Source organism: Manis pentadactyla, chromosome 8, assembly GCF_030020395.1.
Source record: "Manis pentadactyla isolate mManPen7 chromosome 8, mManPen7.hap1, whole genome shotgun sequence".
NCBI classification, from domain to species: domain Eukaryota; kingdom Metazoa; phylum Chordata; class Mammalia; order Pholidota; family Manidae; genus Manis; species Manis pentadactyla.
The window spans coordinates 94533839-94542542 of record NC_080026.1 but is presented as its reverse complement, the minus strand read 5'-3'; positions in this window follow the sequence as shown (position 1 = coordinate 94542542).

Here is an 8704-nt window from a genome sequence, read left to right as displayed (position 1 = left end):
AAAGCCCCCTAACTTTAAACAGTTTTTTAAAATGTATTTTTGAGCAACTAGGGGAGGGAGAAGAGGGAAACGTGGATATGTCTATGTCCCCACCATGGTCCTGTGTGCTTTTCACACTCGTCTAACCCTCCGACAGCCCCGCAAGCAGGTATTATGCACTCACCTGCTTCTATGGGAGACTGCTGCCTCCAGGTGACCTTGGGCCATGCAGCTGTACACCGGCATCACCCCAGGCCTGGCTGACTCTAAGGTCAGCCCCCGGGTCCTGCTGCCACTCCTGGTGTTCATCCCACAGTGACATAATAAACACGGCAGGAACCCTGAGTCTTCATAAACAAGCCTTGGGTGGATCTGGACGGGAGCATGGAGTGCCGGGGAAGAAGTACGGAAGAGGTGAGGACACTTGGGTGTTGCTTAGCTCTGCCTCTGAATTTGGGTCAGCACCACCCCGTGAGCCCCAGTTTCCCCATCTGTAAGGTGAAGGGATTGGACTAGACTGCCCACGTTTGTGATTCTGTGGAAGAGCGCGAAGGAGTGAATCCAGAAGTCTTTCTGTTTGGTTGAGGATTTTCTTGCTCTCTAACATTCCATCGTTGCTCTAGTTAACCCCAAGGGCTCACACATTTGCGAGGCAAAATTAGATGTGCTTTAAAAAGGACGCTGGAGAAGGAAAATGAGCAAATGCAGCCATCTTCCTGAAGACTCAAATGGCTAAGTGCTTCTGTTTATGGAGGTGTGTGACGTCCAGGCAGGGGGTATTTGGAATTTGGGGGGGACGGTGGCCAGACTTTGGAGAAAGGCATTTCTACAGTTGGGGAAACAGGCTGGAAGAGGCAAGCACCATCCCTTTCAGCAAGCACAGTGGCATGTGACAGCTTTAGAGTGGGAGGTCACGGCACTGACACAGTTGCCCAGCAAGTGGCTGGGGCAGATGTTGACCTGATGTCCAGCCAGGCCAGAGCCTTCACATGCATGACCTCATCTGAGCCTTATAGCACCCCTCATCATCTTACAGATGAGGGACCCAGCACACATCTGTGGCAAGTCCTCTCACTGCTCCCCCTTCACAGATGGTGAGGCTGAGGCACAGGCAGCAGAGGGCACATGGCTGAGAGTGTGCCCAAGCTGGGGCTTGAACCCAGGCCACCTGGCAGCAGGGGTCACTCTCTGAGCAGGCACCTTCTAGGACTCTGTGCTGCTTCTCCAGGAGGGCGCCTTGTTGCCTTTCCATCAGGGCTGGGCTGGGCTCTAGAGAAGGCTGGGCTGGCCGGTGGGGTCAGGCTCCTGCTCTGCCCTCCATCCTTTCCTGATTCCCGCCTTGCAGTGAGAGGGTGGGTGGTTTCCTTCAAGGTTTTGCTTGAGCATTTGCCTCTCTGGGCCTGTGGTGGAGGAGTATCCTCTCCAGTATCCTCTGCCGTAGCCTTTTAGTCCCATTTACGGTCAACGCAGACACCATCAGAGACTGCACCCTGAGCAGGGCAGCCTTCCTTCCACCCTATGCCCTGCCTCCTCCCGCCCCATGCCAGGCAGCTGGCCCCAGCTGGCTCTGCTATCCTTTGCCTTGCCCGGGTGTTGGGGGGGCAGCCCAGGACCCAGCACCTAGCTGCTAAACGAGGTATATCTGCCCCAGGACCCTCAGAACCGCCTCCACAAAGGCCCACCTTAGCTGAGGCAAGACGCCTGGGCCATGGCTGAGGGCTCCTGTTCACTTACAGACCAGCTGAGACCCGGTCCTGCAGCAGGTGCCGAGAGCCACGCAGGGCTCTCCCTTCAACTTGACATCCTGCAGGCGCGACTCCACCTAACCCCGTCTCTTGGGCTTTGCTCCTGGTCCATTTCCTCTTCCCATACTCCGGGCTCCAGAACCTGCCTTGCTCAGGTCTCAGGTGGCCACACTGAATATGAGAGTCATCTCAGAGAATCCTGGAATCATCAAATCCCAGGGATGCTGGAGCTCCTTCCCCAGAGCTACACCGTCCCTGATGCCTGGACATGGGAAAGTTCCACACAGCTGAGTTCATTGAGTCCCTGTTGTGTGTGGGTCTCTCTGCTTAGCAGGACACAGAGAGAGGGATCTGAGTGGTGGGGAAGAGGAACCAGCAATAAGATCCAGCCTGCCCTGGGCACCCCCAGACAACTGAGAAGACAAGAGCAAGTCTGAGTGTGGTTCCTGCTGGTGCAGGAAGGCGCTCCCCAGGGCAGCAAACTCCTTGTGGGAGGGTGACGAGGTCTGTGACAGTAGGAAGGGCTGGGAACTGACTCAGCAGCTGGGCCTTGCCAGGTGCCAGGGGGCCGCCACAGCTCCGATCTGCTGTGTATGATGACTGGGAGTCGAGGAAGGGTTCAGATGGAGGCTGGGGAAGTGGTCGGGCCAGCCTGGCAGGGTTTTGTCTTCTCAGTGTTCTGGACTTTCAAGGCCCAGGCCAGATGTCGTCTTCTCTGGGAGCTGTGCAGAGCAGACATAGAGTGAGCACAGCAGGCCCATGGCTGCTGGCCCTGGGCAGGCCTGAGACGGCTGGCCCTGGGCTGGAGTCCAGGAGCGTGGATTTGGGGAGGATTCCCATGATTTTCTGAGAAGAAGGACTCATTGTGTCTGACTTGTTTGTGCAAACAGTATGGTTTCTGCTGAACACCTGCTCTCTTTCCTTCAGGGAGTTTGGCATTTGGGTATGTGCCAGGCAGGGGGTGCTCAGCCCTCAGTAAACAGCCTGGGCGCCGGGTCCCTAGTGAGCTTCCCTAGTGGAAAATGTTCCACATGTGTCGTCCCAACTCATGGCTGCAGGAAGTAAGTGTGTCCTGTGTGTCTCCACGGGATGAAGCCTGTGGAAGTTTCCTCCAGCCTTTTCCTTGGGCTGATTTTGCTCTGTAGCCTTTCACTGTAATAGATCTTAGCTGTGAATACAACTGTATGCAGATTCCTGCGAGCCCTCCTAGTAAATCATCGAAACTGGGAGTGGTCCTGGGAAGCCCCCCTCGACACAGGAACCTCCTCTGGTCAGAAGTAACTGGCGCCACTCCGGGTTGTACCCTCAAGAGTAGAAGCTGTGCCCTCCCCTTTCTTCCCGCTCTTCCCCACTGGCTGGAACACGGAGGTGGTGGCTCCATTTTGTCTCTGCAGCAAGTGGGAGGAAGAATCCTGGGCCCCAAGCACCCAGAGTCACCTTCCAGCCTGGGACTGCCTGGGACTGATGGTTATGGAAAGAGATACAAATGTTTATTTAAGTGGTGGTTATTTTTGGTCTCTGATGTAAGAGCCAAATCTGTATCTTAATTCTGAGGGTCTCAAACACTTCTGCCATCACCACAGAAAGTAGATTTTTACCTTGTGATATGTGTGTGTAACTAGAATAAGGTTTCATGAAGCAATACTAATGCTTACTATGCTCTCTGCTTTCCAATTTTTTAATTTTATTTAGGTTCTTAAAAAATGCTGGTTGTGCTCACTGAATTATTTGTTGTGCCCTAAAGTCTGAAAAAACACCATCTTGACTATTGCCAGGCTGACTCTGCTCCCCTCAGGCCACCCACTTTCCTGCTGCTCTGCTACCCCTTCCCCGTCTCATCTCTGCACTGTCTCCCTCATACCACTCAAAGTTCTTTCCTCCTTTCAAACAGTCATCACTCAACAGACATTTATGTAGTGTCCACTCTGTAGAAACTGCTCCAGAGGTCATCCTGCTAAAAGTTACAAGTTGCTAAGAGAGGGAGAGATGAGTCTGACTACTACCAGTGATCACAGGCGGCTTCCTGGTGGAGGTGGCATTTGCACTGGGCCATGAAAAACAGAGATAAATGAGGAAGGGCATCACCCTGCAGGACTGGTCCCAGCCCCAGTGCCGTCTAGGTTTCAGCCTCTCCCAGCCCTGCATTCATGAGGCTTTAGCCATGCTGATCTCCCTTCTGTGCCTAAAAAGAGCCTAAATCTTTCCCACATCAGGACTTGCATATTCCATCCTCCCTGTCTGGAATGCTCTTTCCCTGCCTCACTCTTGGTCACCCAGCCTCTACCCACTGCTGAATCCCCAGCAGTGATCCCTAGTCTCTAGTCAGGTGGTGATCAATAAATACTAGTTGAACGAATGAATTCCAACTCGGCCTTCCTGAGCTATCACTTGGACAACTACAGCAGCCTCCTAGCTGGTCTGGCCCCCTCCTGATTTGGCCTCCACACTCATCACCAGCATATTCTTCTCCTTCCTCTCCCTCTCCTGTGGCTCGGAGCCTTGGATTACACTGCACCTCTACCTGACAATTTTCTACATTTTCTTTCTTTACCTGGTGAAAGATAACCCAGCTCAAACATCACATCTCCCCCCTACCTCATCAGGCAGAGAGGACCAAGCCACTTGTGTTCCTCACTGACCTTATGCAGGCCTCTATCCTTTCCTAGGACCACTGAGCTGCGTTCCTTTGTTCCCTGGGTTTTCTCCTGCTGGATTTCCTTGAGGGAACAGATCACGTCTTGTCACATCTGTATCCCTGAGTCCTGGACTTGGCACAGGGCAGGTAACCAGCATATACACGTTTAAATAAATGAATGATTAGATGAATTATCTTGTCCTACCTCAGCCCTGACCACACCCTTGTTTAAAATATTTAGCATCATTCCTGGTGCTATTCATTATTATCAGAGATTTGCTTCACTTCCTGAACAATTTTACTCTTTCCTGTAGAACCTTTCTGCAAATTGCTTCTAGCTAACATATCCCAACTGTTTCTTATTGGAAATCAGAATGTCAACATTTTACACGAGTTGCTTAAAACTTTATATCTAGTTAAACAAGTTTTGTTGATTTTGTTAATTTCATGAATTTGGTACATTCCTCTAAGGCATATTGATTTTTTAGCAAATTGACCTAGTTTCTGCTTCCTGAACTTCTGTCCCAGCTTATATTTATATTTCTAAAGGAGCCTTAACCCAAATGAGTGAATCTCAAATGGTGGAAATGCATGTCTTTTGGGGAAGAAAAATCAGAGCGTCTTCCATTTATTAGTGTCTCTGTCCTATGTGTATTTTACTTGGATTCAAACCCCTGTGTGATCTCTCTGAACTAGATGAAGGGTCTCTCGGCCTGGATGGGCACCATCCTCCTTTGTTTTACTGGCTATGTAGTCAGCAGGGGGAGGGTTTTGGAAACAGGACCATATCAGCCAGGACTCTGGTTGCAAGTGACAGAAAACCACCTCAGACTAGCCTAGACAGAAAAGGAATTTATTGGCCATCTTAAAGAGGGAGGACATTGGGATAGCTCTTAGAAGTGAAGGAAGAAGCCTAGGAATCAGGGCCTCAGGATGGCAACTGTGAGGTTAATGCCCCCAGGACTCTACCTGCGCAGGCTGTCCCTCATCTTCACTTTACTCTGTCGCGTTTCACCTGTTGGCCTCCTTCTCTGACTCCCGTGGGCATTCTTCAGGTGGCAGGGAGCCTGCAGCTCCAGCAGAGAGCGAGCCAGCTGCTTGTTCCCAGAATCCATGTACCAGTTCCGGGGAAGGACTCCGACTGGATCCGTTACTGCGGCCAGGTGGATGGAGTGATGTGACTGGCCAAGCCTGGATGACGTGACCATTCTTGTGGCCAGCATATGGGTCTATTACCAAAGGAAGGGACATAGGGAAGCTTTCTGGAAAGATTCAAAACCCACAGTTCTCTCTACAAGAGGAGAGGAGAATAGTTTAGCTTGAAGAAAAAAATACTCAGGGATGTAGGTGAATTTCACATACTCTACTTAGTGTGCCCAAGAGCCCAGGACTTTTAGATTTAGATCCCTCACTATTAACTCCAACCTACTAACTCCACCCAGCCACATACCTCCCTTCCAACTAAGCTCACAACTCTCTGTTCAGCAAATATATATTCATAGAAGGGATGAATGAATGTTTCTGTATAGGCCCATCCTTCTGGGCCTTCCACTGCTCTGTCACCTGGAACATGCCTACCACTGTACCTGTTCCTCTTGTTTTGATTACATCCACCCTTTGAGTCCCAGTTCAAGTGCTGCCTCCTCCATGAAGCCTTCCCTGATCCCACAACTGACAGGAATCTGTTCTTTTAAGGCCTTAGTTTCCCCCACTCTTTATGGACTGTACCCTGATTTTATATTGTTTGTTTTATGTATTGGTTTAGTGGAAAGAACTTTCCAACAATTAGTCTGTCACAGGTGGGGGGCAGTGAGTTCCCCATCCCTGGAGCATCAGAGCAGAGGCCTGCTTGGGGGATGCTGTGGGCAGGTGACACCTTCCTGGGGGCTGGAGGTTAGTCTCCAAGGGCTGCTGTAACAGATCACCACAAGCTGGGTAGCTTAAAACAACAGAAATGGATTCTCCATGGTTCTGGAGACCAAAAGTCCAAAACTAAAGGATCGGAGGGGTTAGTTCCCTCTGGAGGCTCTGAGGGAAACTCTCTCCTGCCTGCTGACGGTCACCAGCAACCCTTGGCTTGCAGACATCAGCCCAGACCCCGCCTCTGTTTTTGCACAGTATTCTCCGTATTGCTCTGTGCCCTCTCCTCCTTCTTATAAGGACACCACTCATTCGATTTAGGGTCCACCTGAAATCCAGGATGATTCTTCTCTCAAGATCCTTGGTATATTAAGTCCACAAAGACCCTATTTCCCAATATGGTCACATTTTGGAGGTTCTGGGTGGGCACGAGTATTTGGGAGATATTATTCAACACACTACAGGTACCTGGTGCAGGAGAAATTGAACACAAACCGAAGTGGCCACTGTAGAGACCAGACAGGTTAACAGGAGAGCACAGGCCCCAGCTTCAGCTACCGTCAGATCTTTTCGAAAGAAGCCAGAGATCTGGACTTTAATGTATAACATCCAGATTTTTAAATGTTGGCAACACACTGAAACATTTTTAAGCATTGTGATCCAGATATCTATACATTTATAGCCAGTACATCTATGAATCACATTTGGCCTGGGGATCACCAGCTGGTGAACCCTGGTGGAAACTCCAAAAAGCTGCTGTGAGCTCAGAAACACAGCCTATGCACTTCTGAAAGGAGCCACCAGATGGCGCGCCAGTCCTTGCGTTAGACAGGCCTCTTCCATCCAGGCTTGGGAGATGTCCAGGCTCTGAAATGCAACAACGGGAGGTCGGAGGTGGTGGGGTGAGGCGGAGTGAGGGGTTGGGGAGGCTGGGATTAAGCTACCGGCTAGAGTTCATTGTATTTTCTATTTACTCTTCCAACATTATCTCAATCTCTGATGCCTGCTACCTTTTGTTTGCTAGTGACACCTGTTCCTTGGCAGACAAAATGAGTTCAAAGGCAGCAGGGATATACTAAAATATACAGGAAAAATAGCTAATAGTACATGTTCAACAGGTTTTCTTTATTCTAAATAAGTCAATTAACTTAGAAATTGGAGACGTGCACATAGCGAAATTTTTAAACCATTCAAAATATTCTTGCTCTCATTGCCAACCCCTGCTACTCTAACACTTCCTCATTGCTTCAAGAGCTCTGAATTCGGGGATTGATGTTACTTTTGGTTGTTAGACATATGCAGTACACTTTTCTTGCAAGGAAAATTCTCCATTGTTTGCACTATGCAATTAAGTGCAGTCAATCTTTGAATAACATGGATTTGAACTGCACAGGTCCATTATTTGTGGATTTTTTTCAATAAACATATTGGAAGTTTTTTTTGGAATTTTGTGACAATTTAAAAAATCTTGCCTATTCTTTAGCTTACTTTATTGCAGAAGTGCAGTATATAATACATATAACCTACAAAATATGTGTTAATCGAGTGTTTATGTTATCAGTAAGGCTTCCAGCTAACAGTATAGTAGTTACGTTTTTAGGGAGTCAAAAGTTATATGAGGACTTTCAACTGTACAGGGGGTCAGCACCCTAACCCTTGCATGATTCAAGGGTCAACTGTATATCAGTACAGATGGTTAAGATGGTTACAGACTTCTGTATAAATATGACCTTGATAATCCTTATAAAAATTGCAGGATGAATGTATAATAGTTCCGAGGAGGGGGCATTACCAGGAATTTAAGTACACCTGATCACAGTGTGACGTTTAGATTCAGTGCTTAATGATGCATTTCCAATATTTAATATAAATCTATTTTTACTTTTTATTATAGAAATATTCAAGCATGCCAAATGGAGGGATAGTATAATAAGCCTCCATGCTTCGACAATCAGCACCTCATGACCAGTGTTACCCCCACTGCATGTGTACTTTCTGTTTGTTTGGGTGCAGTATTTCAAAGCAAGTCTCAAACACTGTGTCATTTCATCCAAAAATAGTAATACACATTCTTTTATTTTGTTCTTCCGTTGTTCTTTTTCTTCACCAGAGAACGCATGGGCCAACTCGCTCCAGACCTGCCACCATCCAACTCAGGCCAAGGGGAGCCCCCCGCAGACTCCATCTTGGCCTCAACTATCTCAAGGGTGGGAGCCCTCACCTTTTTCACCATTCCCATCGGCAAGTTCACTTTTTTGTTTTCCACTTATTTTTTAAAAATCAGGTAATACAGATAAAAATAGTGTATTCAAATAATTGCCCCAAATCAGGCAAAGATGGCCCCTGCTAAAGTCCATCTCCTGGCCAATGCTCAGTGTCCCTGTGTCATTGCACTTCAAAGTGTTTGTGGGATAAATGAGGCTGGAAATGGCCAAATTTCATGTGGATGAAAGGTGGTGTAAGGGTGGCAATGTCACATGCACAA